The 16,490-nt window shown below is 41.0% G+C and overlaps 1 protein-coding gene across 2 annotated transcripts in view; it reads left to right on the forward strand.

Annotated features, from left to right (window-relative positions):
* Positions 1–10,424: 10,424 nt before the first annotated feature.
* IHO1 (interactor of HORMAD1 1) overlaps positions 10,425–16,490 on the forward strand; it is a 34,697-nt gene continuing 28,631 nt past the window's right edge. For both annotated transcript variants that reach the window (XM_079155520.1, XM_079155521.1), the window contains exon 1: positions 10,425–10,504. The gene's annotated coding sequence lies outside the window, so the exon portion shown is untranslated. The remainder of the gene's footprint in view (positions 10,505–16,490) is intronic.

The raw sequence follows: 16,490 nt of genomic DNA on the forward strand, positions 1-16,490 counted from the left end.
AAAAAAAAAAAAAAGAAAGAAAAAAAAGAAACAAGAAAAACTACATGATAAGGATGAAGACTGAAAGACAAATATTTACAAACCACATACCCAACAAAGGATTAGTATATAGAATTTATAAAGAACTCTAACATCTCAACAGTAAAAATAATAAGAAAATGGGCAAACAACATGAAGATTTTTCATCAAACACAATGTGCAGATGGCAAATTACATATTAAAGGATGTTCAGCATCACTAAACAATAGGGAAATGTAAATCAAAACTACAACGAAATATCACTATATATCTATCAGAATGACTAAAATTAAAAATAGAGACAATACCAAGTGTTAGTGAGAATGCAGAGAAACTAGATCATTCATGCATTTCTGGTGGAAATGTAAAATGGTACTACCATTCTGGAAAACAGCTTGACAGTTTCTTTAAAAAACTAAACATGTAACTACCATCTGACCAAGCAATTGTACTTCTGGGCGTTTATCCCAGAGAAATGGAAACTCATGTTCATCAAAAAAAAAATTTGCACAAATGTTCATAGCAGCTTTATTTATAAAAGCTCAAAATTAGAATCAGCTCAGATATCCAATAACTGAATGGCTAAATAAATCAATACATATGTGCCATGGACTACTGTTCAGTAATAAAATGAATTCTTGATACACTCTTAGATCTTGGATGACTAGGAAATTATACTGAGCAAGAAAAGCCTATATCCAAAGGTTGAATACTGTATTATTCCATTTACAAAGCAATTTTTTTCAAGTATTGGGGATTGAATCCAGGGGGGCAGTTTACCACTGATCTACATCCCCAGACCTTTTTATTTTTTCTTTTGATTATTGGTTTTGGTGCTGGGGATTGAGCCCAGGGGCACTCTACTACTGAGTTATATTGAGATATATCCCCAGTCCTTTTTTTCCTTTTCTTTTCTTTTTGGTACCAGGGATTGAATTCAGGGACACTTAACCACTGAGCCACATACCCAGCCCTTTTTTATTTTTTATTTTGAAACAGGGTCTCGAATAAAGCTTATTTAAACAAAGGTGCACAGATTTTTTTTTTTTTTTAATTACTTAGGACCTCACTAAATTGCTGAGGCTGGCTTTGAATTTACAGTAATCCTGCCTCAACCTCCCAAGTTGCTGGCATTGCCACACTCAGATCGTGTGTGTGTGTGTGTGTGTGTGTGTGTGTGTGTGTGTGTGTGTGTGTGTGACAGGATCTCACTAACTTGCTGAGGATTTCTCACAAGTTGTTGAGACTGGCCTTGAACTTATACTATTTCTGCCTTAGCCTCCCAGGTTGCCAGCATTATAGGACTGCGCCACTGCACCTGGCTGTATTTTTTTTATTTTGAGACAGGATCTCATTAAGATGCCCAGGCAGGTCTCAAACTTGTTATCCTCTTGCCTCAGCCTCTGCTCAGCCTCTGGAATAGCTGGAATTACAGGCAGGTGCCACCGTGTCTGCTATATAGCATTTTTAAGTGACAAAATTTTAGAAATGGAAGAGAGATTGGTAGTTAAGATGAGAGAAAGTATGGAAGAGTGGGAGGCAGTTCAATGTGGTAATAAAAGATCAGCACCAGGGATTCTTGTGATATTAGAATCTTAAATGGTGGATACATGAACCTACACAGATGATAAAATTTTGTAGATCTCTCTCTCTCTCTCATACACACACACACACACACACACACACACACACACGCACACATACACAAGTACAAATGAAACTGGGAAATCTGAATGAAATTGCATCAACTCAATGTCCTGGTTGTGGACTATAGCTTTGCAAAATGTAAACATTAAGGAAACTGGGAAAAGTGTAGAGGCAATCTCTGTTATTTCTTACAACTGCTTAAGAATCTGACAAGTTCCTATTGACTTCCAATTTTCTCCCCTATGTCCTCAGCTACAGAATTATACACAGCCTTACAATCAATGCCTCTGTTGTTGGAGATAGCTCTGATTCTGGAAACTCACAATTTCTACAATGGCAGGATAATATATGAACCTGACTGGAGTTTTGCTCTCTCATAATTGTGGAAGCCTGTTGAGAAGAGTAATCATGTCCTTTCTCCCCAGTCAGTTCTGGGTATTCTTGTTCCTGAGGAGAATTATCATCTGTATCCTTTTTTTGTAAACTGTTCAGAACTCCTTTTCTACTGAAGTGGTAAAACCCATAAATATGAAGGTCTAGAGCTACAATTTCCTTTTTAAGAGGTTTTTGAAGGTAGGTTTCCTGGGAGGAGGTAGTATTTACAAGTTGAGGGCCTTGTAGAGATTGGAAAGTCTGTAGTCAGTGGGGTACTGAGAGGACCCTCCATGTCAAACTGAGGTGTGGAGTATAGTGGAGGCACATCAATTATGGCTCCACAGATGAAGGACCTGACACCATCCTTGAGTCTGGAACTCTGTCTGACTTTTGGAACAAAGAGGACAAGAGTTACATTTCCTAAAAGTCAGGCAGGTAAAGGCTAGAATAGATCAGATCAATTTGGTTACAAGAAAAATGGAAAAGAAGAAAAAAGAATTTTTTTGTACCTGAATGGCATAGACAAAATTTTTACCTGCCACTGGGTGTGTTGGCATATGCCCATAGTCCTGGCAACTTGGAAGGGTGAGGCAGATTGTAAGTTCAAGGCCAACCTCAGCAACTTAGCAAGACTCTCAGCAATTTAGCAAGACACTGTCTCAAAATAAAAAGGTTTTTGGATGTAGCATTGTGGTAGAGCACCCCTGGGTTAAATTACCAGTACAAATGAAAAAAAAAAGAAAGAAACAAAGAAACAAAAGAAAAAGAAAAAAAAAAAAGTTTTTACCTGTCCCCAACCAAAGAAAAGTGGATGTCACATCTCAGAAGGCCTTTAAACAAAATCCACAATCAGCTGAAACCTGATACCTTCAGCCAAGCCAAAAATAAGATGTGCACCATCCGTGGGCAGTCCTATTAATTAAGATAGCTTTAGATCTAGAAAGAGCCATTTATACAACTTGAGTACAAAACACACAGATATGCTACCTGGAGCTGCTGATAATACTAGTAAATTCTCTTAGTCTTCAGTTTGATCATCAGTCAAAACATGTACTCTATATGTCTGTTACAGGGGTGGGTTTAACAGATTGAGAGGATGTTCTAGTCTCTGGGATGAGAGCTATCACTGAGGGCTACTACAAACATCCAGTAAGAAGGCTCTGGGTTGCTTCTGTTCCTGTACAAAATTCACTCAATCACTCTTGAAAAGGTAGGTGACTTTTTTTGAAATAATAATAAAAAAAAGTGTAGGTGACCAACCAGGTGTGGTGGTGCATGTCTGTAATCCCAGGGGCTTAGGAAGCTGAGGCAGGAAGATCACAAGTTCAAGGCCAGCTTCAGTAATTTAGCAAGGCCTTGAGCAATTTAGTGAGACCCTCACAAGGAAGGAAAAAAAAAAGATGAAAAGGGCTGGGGATGTGGCTCAGTGGTTACATGTTCTTGGGTTCAATATTTAGTATAAATAAATAAATGAATAAATAGGATGTGGCCTTGGTGGGCAGTCTAGAATTGCACTTGAGTCTGGTTTGGTAGGCAGTGCCAGGCAGACCTTTCAATTGGAAATTCTAAGGAAATTCAGGTTGCACAACATGGCAGCTTCCAGGACCCTCCTTTCAGCCTGAGAAAGATAATTCTTGAAGAATCCAAATGGCAGTTACAGTTGGACCTGACAAAAGGCAGGAAAACAATTAGCTGCAGTGGGCAGAGTTTATTCTGGGCATTGATACTAGTTCCTATGGACTTTCCTCCCCCCAATTCTTGCTCAGGAGGTGGACCTGAGTAGATGTGTCACCAGGGTCCCTTCACTCTGGTCACTACAGAGCCCTGGGAGGAGAGGAATTAAAAAGAGGCAAATATTTTTTCCTAACCCCTCCCAGGTTAACTCCCACCTGGCTATGTCTCTCCACTCAGGATCACTGCTCCTCTCAGGGTGGCTTTCTCCACACCTCTCTCCTTCTGGGTTGTAGGAGCCATGCATCTCCTTGTCCCTTTGGGACCAGTAGTAATACTGACTCCTTGATTGTTACCAAACTGTGAAACTGCCTTTTCCTGAGGCCTCCACATCCACTCTAACTACACCCTTTTTTTTTTTTTTTTTTTTTTGCGGTGCTGGGGATCGAACCCAGGGCCTTGTGCTTGCAAGGCTAAAACTCTACCGACTGAGCTATCTCCCCAGCCCCTAACTATACCCTCTTGAGTTCTATTGTTTTGAGTCTGCTCAAAACTGGTAATACACAGTGCCCTCTCCTTGTTTCCAAGCCTATAAGTGATGGAAGGCCTGGGACCCTGCACCTTTTTTATTGTATAGAAACCTGTTCTAGCTATTCCAGGCTATGTCTGCCATCTCTCCTATCCAGTCTTCCCTAGCCAGATATGGAGACTAGTACCCAGTCACCTCCTGTGCTATTTCCCTGCCTGACCAGGCCTTCTACTCATTCCCAAGGTCCTGGACTATGAGGTTGGCTGTGGGCTAACTGGGCTTTTGTGGCATTGAAGTACCTGAACTGGAGGACTGTTCAGCAAAACTGAAGCCTTCCTTCCTGGGTTCTGAAGATTCTCACCCCTAACTGCACATCCCACCTAGACTTGGAACCCTCTTCTATCTAGAAGGAACATGAGCAACACTGTCCAGTTTGGGACCTATTCTCTAAGTAGAGGGAAGATCTGATATTCCAGGAAAGAGGAACAAGCCTCCTGTCTGTCCAAGGGTTAGGCTGATCCCAGGTGTCAGTCTGACTTTGGAAGGGTTGGTATGATGACCTTGGGGCCTGGGAGAGGCAAGAAATGGCCCATCTCCTCCTGCCCCCCACTGCCTTGTACCTGACTTCGCTGCAGGAACATTGCTGGAGGTTGGGGCTTGGCTGCAAGGCGATATTCTCCAGCAGTTTCACTCTTGAATTGGCCTCTGTAGTGCCCATAAAAGCCACTGTTGTGCTATAACAAGGTATGCATGAGGGTAAAGCCCACTCATACCCTCCCTACCCCAGGTCCCAGACTTCTGGGTCCCACCTGAGGAAAAAAGCCCTTCATTGGGGCTCCTGGCAGAATAGAAAGAATATAAAGAGGAACAATCCTGGAAAGAGAGATGTGTCCCTATTCATCATTGGGAGAGTTGGCCTCAGCTCTGCTGACCCACCTGGGAGAGCTATGTGTGTGGGGGAAAGGAGTACCATTTATTCAGAGCAGAGTTCTATGGGCATGTCCACTATTCATTGGTGTGGTTCTTTCTTAAGGAGCCTAAGAAGAAGTCCCTTTTGTTGTCCTACCTACAATGTTAAAAGTGGATCAAGGGTCCCTGTAAAGCAAGGGTCCAATGTATCCTTCTGCATGTATTGACAAAACTGTGAACACCCATTTGCCACACACACACTGCTATTCTGGGGCAAGAGGGGAACTCTCTGAATTTGGAGCACCCAAGCAAGGGATAAACTATCCAAAAGTATTTAACCAATATAGAATATATCTTCTGGAGAGAATTTCAGAGGCACTGGGAGAAGATAGAAATGAGCACCTATCATGGGTCCAAGAAGGGGATGTACTGTGCTGATGTCACTAGATGGACACCCTGTGGATGATCATGTCTGGGAACTTCTATGGTTCAACTTCTTTGTCCTGAGTTCTCCTGAGAATGGATTTATCTGATCCTCTACAATTATAACCCTGAGTAGAGGAACCTGTTCTGAACCTGGCCTCTGTCCACCAATGGCAGACTTCTCAACAGGACTGGGAAGCCCCAAATATTTTTATAGAACTGATGATGTAAGTCACCTTTCTTATCTTTTTGCCTCTCTACTGTTGAGAATATCTTGCTCTCTATTCAATTTAGTTCAACAGTATTTACTGGACCTTTATGGGCATGGAGCTAGACCCAGGAAATACAAATAGACAAAAACACAATCACTGCTCTTATATGTTCCCTGCTGGTAAAGCAGTTAAACTCCAGAAGTAAGGGTAAGGGTGGGAATCAAACAATGAACTGCTGAACTGGGAATAAATGGGGTGACAAAAGAGTTAGGAGGCTTAGCTGGCTAGATCAGGATGTATGGAAGGGGCCAAAGTGTCAGGAAGACTAGGTAACCTCCAGGGATGACCTCAGAATTGAAGAGGGGAAGAGGGCAGCTCAGGGTCCTCTACCAGCTTGTTAGATGAAACCTTCTAACTTCACCCTCATGACTCACTCAGATTCCATGTACAACCTCAGGGTCAGGGGCCAGGATTAGCTATAAAGTGCACTCTTACCCAGGAGCCTACTAAAGCACTTTGCATCTTTCCAGGAAAGGAGTAGAAAAGACAAACTTTTCTCTTGTCTTTTTGAGGCTACATCTGAGGGAAGAGAATCTCAAGGGGTCTACTGGTGTTGCTTAGTGACAAGAAGAGGTTGTGACTCCACAATGCTGTTTGTTGAGGAAGCGCCTGACCTGCTGCCCCCTTTGTCTTTGCTGCTGTTTCTTCTCTATAAGAGAAATCTGTCCCTTGGAATTATCAGTCTGGGAGAGACCCTTATTTAAACATATAGGACTCCACAGTGGAGTCCAGTGGACTCACAGCCAATGAAATATTTAACAATTAGAGGCAAATCTTGCATTTGCATTTTAACTATGCAACCATACTGCTAAGAAAATAAATTTAGAAAGCATTATGTGGACTCAGAAGAAATGTTTAAGAGGCTGGTAGCTCTTAGGAGGAATTACAGGCATGCACCATTACTCCTGGCTCTGTAATTTTAGTATTTTAACTGTGAGCTATCACATGATTTGTGTGGAATTTTCCACTTATGTCATCCTACTGGATTTTGGATTTTTGGTTGAGGGATGCTCAAGTTGTATAGGAGAAAAATGAAGCAGCTTGACAATGGGACAATGAGGAAACTGGGTTTTAGTCACACACGAATTATTGGAGTTATGAATGGGCTGCACATGTCTGAATCCACATAGCTCAACTCCAAAAATGAATGAAAAAGTTGTATAAAGATACACAAGTTATATCACTTATAACGATAGACATGCAAATGCAATGTATTTTTTGTGGAATAAAAGTATAAATCATGCATAAGAATGATAATCAACAAATGATAAACATAAGAATGGTATTGGGGAGGGAGGAATGGACCTTCAAATCTATAAATTTTTTTGTAGTGTTGGGATTGAACCCAGGACCCTGTGCAAGATAGGTGAGTGCTCTAGCACTGGTCTATCCCCTAGTACTTTGCAGTATTAGCTAACAGTTTGCAATATTAGCGATTTAACCCAGGGGTTCTTTACCACTGAGTAAATAAAAAGGGCTATCTTTTTTAAAAAATTTTTTCATATATATTTTTAGTTGTTGATGGACCTTTATTTTTTATTCATTTATTTATGAGATGTTGAGAATTGAACCCAGTGCCTCATATATGCTATCCAAGTGCTCTACCACTGAGCCACAACCCCAGTCCAATCTTTTTTTTAAATATTTTTTTAGTTCTAGACAGACACAATACCTTTTTTCATTTTATGTGGTGCTGAGGATCGAACCCAGTGACTTACACATACGAGGCAAGCACTCTACCACTGAGCCACAGTCCCAGCCCAACCTTTTAGTACATTTTTTTTTAGTTGTTGATGGACCTTTATTTTATTCATATGCAGTGCTGGGAATTGAACCCAGTGCATCACACATGCTAGGCATGTGCTCTACCACTGAGCCACAACTCCAGTCCCCTGACGTTTTTATTTTTTGAGACAGGGTCTCACTAAGTGGCCCAGGTTGGTCTCAAATTTGTGGTCCTCTTGCCTCAGTTTCCTGAGTCTCTGGGATTATAGGTGTGTGTCACTGGGTCTGGGTATTTTTCAAAGTTTTATTTAGATATAACCCTATAAATGGCATATAATGAAAGTAACAATTTGATAACTTTTCATATATGTAATCATCCATGAAACATCACCTCAGTGAAGGTAGTAAACATTATCACCCCAGGTTTCCTTATGTCCATTTGTAATCCTTCCCTATGGCACTCATTTGTCTCAAGCAACCACTGTGCTGGGTTTTTGTTGTTGTTGTTGTTGGTTTTTTTGCATGTGGTGCCTGGAATTTCACACATGCTAAGCATAGATTCTACCACTGAACTATACCTCCAGTCCCACTGTTCTTTTGGTCACTATAGATCATTTACATTTTCTAGAATTTTATGTAAATAGAATCACACAGTATGCATTCTTTTGTGTGGTTTTCACTTAGTATAAATGATATTTATTCATATTGCTGCATGGAGTTGTTCAGTCCTTATTGTTTTCCTGGTGTTGTCCATTGGATGGAGATACCAAATCTCTCTTCCTGGTCTTTTGAATTCTCACACCAATCAGATTTTTGTTTCCACTACATCACTGAAAATGTTCCTGCCAAGATCACCAGCAATTCTCATTCATCTTTCTTGAAACATCAGCAACTTGTTACATTGATTTCCTCTTTTTTTTTTTTTTTAAAGAATTTAACCCTATCGTTGTGAAAGTGTTGAAGGCACAAGCACAGAGTCAGAAGCCAAATAAAAAAATGAAGCTTCTTTGAATAATAAAAAGTCAAAAGGCTTAAAAAAAAAAAAAAAAGAATTTAACCTGTTTTGTTTTTAATGTGGTGCTGAAAATCGAACCCAGGGCCTCACTCATGTTAGGCAAGCACTTTACCACAGAGCTACAACCCCAGCCCTGATTTCCTTCTCTTTCAAAGTATGTTTCAGATGACTTCCAGAGAAGCTCACTCTTTTTAAAAAATATTTTTAAGTTGTCAATGGACCTTTATTTATTTGTATTCAGTACTGAGAATGAAACCCAGTGCCTCACGCATGCTAGACAAATGCTCCACCTGAGCTACAACCCCAGCCGGGAGAAGCTCACTCTTTTGGTGTCTCTCTGCTGCTGAAGAAAACCCTAAATAAACCCTCTAGCTTTGCTTGCTCTTAGTTGACTTTAAAAGCACTAATTTTGGAGGTTACACAGCTGTGCCATACATTATTAGTCTCTCACTAGTTTTGCTGTAGATGTCACTTCTGGTGTGTATTATGATAACAGTTGTCTAGGTTACTTTCCGCAAATTTGAAGATTGCTTTTGTTGAAAATATGAACTCTTCATTTGGGCCCACAGATATGTCAGACTTGACATGATATTGCCTTTGTATTGTGTCTATTGTGCTGCTTACCTTTGGGTCAGATTTCTACTCAGCTCTGCATGTAGACATGTTGAATATTTGAGAAATGTTTTGTCTGGAAGTGTAGTACAGGGTTAAATTGACTTGGACTTGCTAATCACCCCTCTCCCCCTCTTTTCAAGGCTAATGACACCTACCAGCTGCCATGGGCAGAAAACACCAGATTGTGTAAGGATTGAAAAAAGCTGGCACCTGAGTTTTTGAAAGATCTCTGCCTATTCCCAAAAAAACTACATGAATATTTTTCCCCCTTATTAACACACATCACTCCCCGGCTTCCTCCCTCCTTCCCTTCTCTCCCACTCTCTCCCTCTATCTCCACCATTATTCTTATCCTATATCTGTAACCCATCAAACCCCTGAGGTTGAGAAGCTGATTTTTAAGTTAAGTTCCCTCTTCTCCATTCTTTGGTCACTAAATAACACCTTTCTGTCTCTCCAACACTTGTCTCTTAGACACTGTTTTTCCTGCAGGGGATCATGGTTGCTCCCATCCTTTGTGTGCTTTTCTGTCATCTCTGAGGTGTCTAAACTATAGTTGTTCACCTTCTAGGGCTCAATTCAATCTCTTTCATCTATACTCTTTCATTGATGAACTCTTCCTGTCTCATTGCTTCCAATGTCATCTGTAACCATCAGAAGCAGAGATAAAGCCTTTCTGCCCTACACCTGCTGTCACTGCCCTGATGCCACTCCCGCATTCAGCAGGCCAGGAACCTCAGTGTCTTGCCTCCTTTCTTTCTTTTCCAGAGTTCCAGTTTGGTGTCCCCATCAGACTACAGTCCTCTTGTCAGACACTCCCCATCTCTGCCCTTGCTTCCATCATCCAAGCCCCAGCCACGTCCTAGTTTTCGACCACCTGATCCACCTCACATGCTGCCTTTATAAGAGGCACCTCCCCATTCTTGGGATTCAGGGCCTCTTTGATTTCTGCATACACAATGGGTGAAGGTCAGGGGGCAAGCAGGCAGCGGGGATGAGAGTGTGGGGGAGTGAGATAAGTCTCACTGGGTTACATGTAGGTTGGGTGCACCTTGCGGCTATGTGTGGTAAGAGGTAGGCCGCCGGGCTGGGTGGTGGTTCTTGCAGGTTAAGACCGTTAGGACCGTTAAAACCGTTAGCCAGAAACCGCAGTGGGCGGAGTCCTGAAGGATGGAGTGGAATCCCCATTGGTCAGAGCGTGTCCTGGGGGCGGGGCCGCGCGTGCTTTGGCAGCTTCGGTCTGAACTAGGCATCTTTGTAGCCCGGACCCCACAGCCCTAGTTCGGCGCGTGACAGCCGCCAGAGGTGGGGAAAAAAGGGCTGGGAGGGGTGGAAACGGAGTGGGAGGAGGTGGGGGGGGGGTTAGGGGGCCCACCAGGCCCTTGGGGACGGACTTGGAATTCCGGGGAACCTCGAGGGATTTCCTGAGACTTTAGCTTCTGCACTTGAGACTAGCTTTAAAGTTCCTCGTCGCTTTTTATCTCTCTGTGGCTGAGGTCCGCTCTGGTACTTGAAGGAGATGACTTGAGTACTCGTCTTTGAAGAGCAGTTTCCATCAGAGGCTGCGGCTTCCCCTGGGAGAGGAAGAGTCAGCCTGGGAAATCAAAGTGAATAGGGACCCAGGGAAGCTTACTGGGATTTGTCTTTGATTATTATTACGGGAAATTCTTTGGAGGCCTCTGGAAAACACGTCATAATGTTGTCGTCTAGGAGCTCGGAGTGTGTCTCCAGTTTGAAAAGAGACTGAAGATGAGAGAGGACGGTTCCCCCTAGCTGAGACTTCCTTTTTTCTACACTGGAGGAGCGAACGGGGCATTTGGAGGTTCTCACACTAAGATTCCCAGAGTTAGGCCAGGCCCAGTGGCACATGCCTGTAATCCCAGTGACTCAGAAGGCTGAGGCAGGAGGATGCAAGTTTGAGGTCAGCTTCAGCTACTTAGCGAGACCCTGTCTTTAAAAAAAAAAAAAAAAAAAAAAAGTCAAATGGAGAAGTCTGTGCCCCTCAGGGCCATCCTCTCTGTTAAAGGTGATTTCCCCTTCTTGCTTACACCCTGCCAGACACCTTTTTGTAGAAATAGTTGCATTTCTCGGGCTTTTTAAATAGGGCTAGGGGTGAGAGGTGAGGAGGGAACCCTACCCTTGAAAATTTTAAATATATACATTTAAGTTCTCATTTAACTTAGAATGACTGTCTCTTCATTACTGGTGTCTACTGGCATCTTCAAGGACAGCTTTTGGCAGATGGGACCTCCTACTCCCTGGGAATTTAAAGGCCTATACAGATAGCATGGAGACAGGTAAATGCACAAAAGATAAACCCAGGTGGTTCCTTAGATTTAGTTGGGAGAACAAGAGTGTATTTATCAAGATTATTATTTTGGTGGTGCTGAGTATTGAACCCAAAGTACTCTAACACATTAAAGAATCCCTTAGGAGTAGTTTAGATTCAGACTCCCTGGGTGTAGTTACAGTAGTCCCCCTAGCCACAATTTCATTTTCTGTAATTTCAGTTATTCATGGTCAACTGCAGTGTCATGGGCAAACTATGGCATCAACATGGACAGGACATATTTGTGTTGTTATTCAATGTGAGAATTTGCTGAATAAATTCACAAGCTACATCACTTTCATCAGCTTTAATTGACCAAAATACTCTTGGTTCACTTGGTGTCATGACCAAGGCAATACTAAATTACTTTATTCCATGCCAATCTTAATTACTAATCTATAGTGTCACACAACAAACTTTTCATAATGATATATGGGTTATGGAAGGCTAAGAAAGGGTTAATGGTGACCAAAGGGTTTAAAGGCACAGAACTGAGTATGAAGGCAGAGAGCAAACATAAATGCAGCAGTTACTGAGGCTAGCTTTGAACTCAATCTTCCTGCCTCAACCTCCTGAGTTGCTGGGATTACAGCCATGCACCACTGTGCCTGGCCCTGCCAAAGAATTTGTTCAGAGTGCAGAACTGTTCAGGGTACTGAAATTGTTCTAAGCAAGGGTCTAGACAGCAGGCAGTTTTGAAGTGGGTTGTACAAGCAGGGAGATTAAGCTGACTCCCCACTCCCGAGTCACACTGTCCCTCCATTTTTCTTGGGGGAGCTGTTTTGTAGGAATATTATTTTCCATAATCCTTCAACTACTTCCCATTTCCTTCCCCTTCTTCCTACCCCTATCTCCTGTATACTCTGCTGGTCTTCCTTCTGTAGGAAAGGTTTTAATTACCGTGACCACACTGGGAAGAACAGATATAGGGGTATAGTGACCAAAAATCTGTCTTTAAGGGACTGACAGAGACTTTGAAGTTTTATAGCAAAGGGAAACAAAGGCAAGGATTGGGGCTACCGTAGGTGGGCAGTTAGCATAACTAACTGGTAGAGTATATCATTCTGGTCAGGCCATAGTCAGGTTGATCATTATCTCAGGACCAGTTCTGGAAGGTCTTCATCACTTCAGGGGACAATTTGGTGCCCATCCTGAAATGATTGCTCCTGTTTAAGTGGGCAGCCTTAGTTCCCTCATGGGGTAATTGTTCTTACTTAGGAAGGTAATCTCATAGGGCATTCTGTACTTTGAGTTTCACCATTGCTTGAGGCTAGTTTCAGTCCTTTGTTATAAAGATGCTTATGAATAAGCCTGTTGTTCCTGGAATCCAGGGTAAATGCAGAAGAAAGTGACTCAAAAGAAAAAAAAATTAAAAGGCAAAGTCAGAGAGGGGGAAAAAAAAAAAAAGAGGTTGATAAGGTCTGTTATTGGGCTCTCCTTCATTCTTTTTAAAATTTTTATGGTATGGGGGATTGAACCCAGGGATGCTCAACCATCCACAGCCCCTTCCCTCTTCCTTCTGTTTAGGAGGTAAATCATCTCTTTGGTGTATCCACACTGTATATGCTACCTATTATTCACTTAGTAGCCCTCTTGGTTATCAGATCAACTCTCACAGTATCTCAGTGCTTGTGTTCAAGTAACCCTTATTTTACCCAACAGTGGCTGCAAAGTGCAAGAGTAGCAATGCTTCAATTCAGAAATGCAAACAAAGGGTGTAAAGTGCTCTCAAAGTGGAAACGGTGAGAGTTTCCAACTTAAGGAAAGGAAAAAAAAAAAAAAAAAAAAAAACCCACGTATTTCTGAGGTTGCTAAGATACGCAGTAAGAATGAATTTTCTATCCATAAAATTGTGAAGAAAGAAAGAAAAATCCATGCTAATTTTTGCTGTCACTCTTCAGACTGCAAAAGTTATGGCTACAATGGATGGTAAATGGTTGGTTAAGATGGAAAAAATTGTAATCCCTAATTCCAGCAACTCAGTAGACTGAGGCAGGAGGATTACAAATTCTAGGCCTGGCTCTGCAACTTAGTGAGACTCTGTCTCAAAATAAAAAGTATGACTGGGGTTGTGGCTCAATGGGAGAGTGCTCACCTAACCCACATGAGGCCCTGGGTTTGATCCTCAGCACCACATAAAAATAAAATAAAGGTATTGTGTCCAACTAAAGCTAAATCAATCAATAAATCAATAAAAATAAAAAGAACTGAAAATATAGCTCAGTGGTAAAGCCCCCTGAGTTCAATCCCTAAATCCCTAGTACAAAAAAAAAAAAAAGAAAAGGCATTAAATTCTAGGATTCTGTATTATATGTGGCTTCAGGCATCCACTGGGGGTCTTGGAACATATCCCACTAGGATAAGAAGGAAATACTATATTCTAAACCCCAAGACATGAGCTATATAAATTAGTCTTCTGTCAACTGAGAGATGAAAGATGATAGAGGTTTTATGAATTTAGGTATGGAGGTACATTAAATAATGGCCTTGATGTAGTGATGTAATATTGTTTAAATTCTACATCTAAATCCTAAAAGGAGGAATTTCTGATAGTATGTAGGAAAGAAAAAAAATTAAGGCTTGTATTTACATAAATATACCTCTTCTGTTTTTTAATTAATTAATTAATTAATTTATTTATGAGTTGGTGTCTTAGTATGCTGCCCAGGCTGGCCTGAAATGATCCTCCTGCCTCAGCCCCCTGAATAGCTGGCTCTACCGGTACTTACCACAATGCCTGGCTTACACCTCTTTTATTTATTTAATTAAATTTTTTTTGAGGTACTGGGCATTGAACCCGAGGGTGTTCTACCACTAAGCCACATCCCCAGCCCTTTTATTTTTAATTTTAGAGCTTATTTAGAGGTTCTAGCAGGTGAGCTCAGCTATTCAAATATCATTGACCAAAGAACTATCCTCTTCTGACTGGGAAGGTCATACTGTTTGATCTAGTACATGGAGCAGTGAGGGAGGAAGCAGACACCCCCCCTAACCAGCCAGATCAGCCAAATCAATCCTAGTGATCAATGGGGTGACAGAAATCTCAGTCAGATTGTCCTCACATTCTTATTTTTAATTTAGAGAGAGAGTCTCCCTAAGTTGTCTAGCCTGGCCTCAAACTTGCAATCCTCTGGTCTCAGCCTCCTGAGTACCACCACACCCAGTTTGTTATTAAGTTTTAAGAGATTTTTTTCAGATCTAGTGATGTAGCTTAGTTGTAGAGTGTTTGCCTAATATGTGTGAGACCCTGGATTTTGATTTCAAGCACCAAAAATGGAATTCATTGTATATTTTGGATACTAGTCCTTCATTAGATATGACTTTTTCTGGGCTATGGCAACGCACGATGTAATTCCAGCAACTTGGGAGGCTGAGGCAGCAGGATCTCAAGTTCAAGACCAGCCTCCATAATTTAGTGAGACCCTATGTGAAAGTAAAATAAAACAAAAAGATGTAGGGATATCTGTAGTTCAGTGGTAGAGTGTCCCTGGGTCCAAACTTTTGCAAAAACAAAAGTTTGAAAAGATTTTCTCCTAGTCTGTACTTGTCTTCTCATTTCAGATTCCCTTACTTCCTCTCCTGACACATCCTTCCTTCCTTTCTTGCTTTTCTTGTGCTGGGGGTGAAACCTGGAACTCCATGCCTTGTGCATACAATGCAAATACTTTACACTGAACTCTAGCCCTCACGTTCTTGAAAATGTGTTTCACAAAGAAGTTTTTAATTTTCTAATTTTTTTGTCCTGAGGATTGAACCCCAGGGGCACTTTACCACTGAGCTATATCCCAGGTCCTTTTTTACTTTTTATTTATTTATTTATTTGCGGTGCTGAGGATTAAACCCAGTGCCTCGTGCTTGCAAGGCAAGCACTCTGCCAACTGAGCTATATCCCCAGTCCTTATTTTTTATTTTGAGACAGTTGTTCATCCTTACTAAGTTGTTGAGGATCTCACTAAGTTCCTGAGACTGGCCTTGAATGATCCTCTTGCCTCAGTCTCCGCAGACATTGGGATCAAAGACTTGTGTCATTGTGCCCAGATAGAAGTTTTAAATTTGAATGGAAATCCAGTTTATCAGTTGTTTCTTTCATGGATAGTATGTTTGACATTGTATCTAAAATGTTACCACTAATCCCAATCCCAAAATCATCTAGATTTTCCTTTACATTATCTTCTAGGAGTTTTATAGTTTTGCATTTTATTTAAGTCTAAAATCTGTTTTGAGCTAATTTTTGTGAAAGGTACAAGATCTGTGTCTAAATTCATTTCTTTTGCATGATCTAGCATCATTTGTTGAAAGACTTTTTTAAATTGTATTATCTTTGCTTATTTTAATCATTAGGATTTTATAGCTTTTCTTAAATATATTTGGTATATACTTTGTCAGAGTTATTCCTAAGTATTGATTTTTTTAGTGCTAATATAAATGTTATTTTTTAATTTTAAATTTTATTTGTTCATTATTGGTATATAGAAAAGTGATTGACTTTGTATATTAATTTTGTATCCTATGACCTCAGTATAATCACTTATCAGTTCTAGGAATATTTTTGTCAATTCTTTTAGATTTTCAAAATAGGCAATCATAGCTGGGTACGGTGGCAAATACCCGCAGTCCCAGAAGCTCCAGAGGCTTAGGCAGGAGGATTGCTAGTGAGGTACTAAGCAACTCGTGAGACCCTGTCTCTAAATAAAATACAAAATAGGGCTGGGGATGAAACTCTGTGGCTGAGTGCCCCTGAATTAATTCCTGGGTACCAAAAATAAAAATAAAAAAAATTTTAAAAAGGCAATCATATAATATGTGAACAAAGACAGTTTTATTTCTTCCTTCCCATTCTGTGTACCTTCTGTTTTTTTTTTTTTTTCCATCTTATTTGACTATCTAGGACTTCTAGTACAATGTTGAAAAGGAGTGATAAGAAGGGAAAGCCTTGCCTTATTCCTGATCTTAGCAGACAAG

The sequence above is a fragment of the Sciurus vulgaris genome (assembly GCF_902686455.1).
Source record: "Sciurus vulgaris genome assembly, chromosome: 10".
NCBI classification, from domain to species: Eukaryota; Metazoa; Chordata; class Mammalia; order Rodentia; family Sciuridae; genus Sciurus; species Sciurus vulgaris.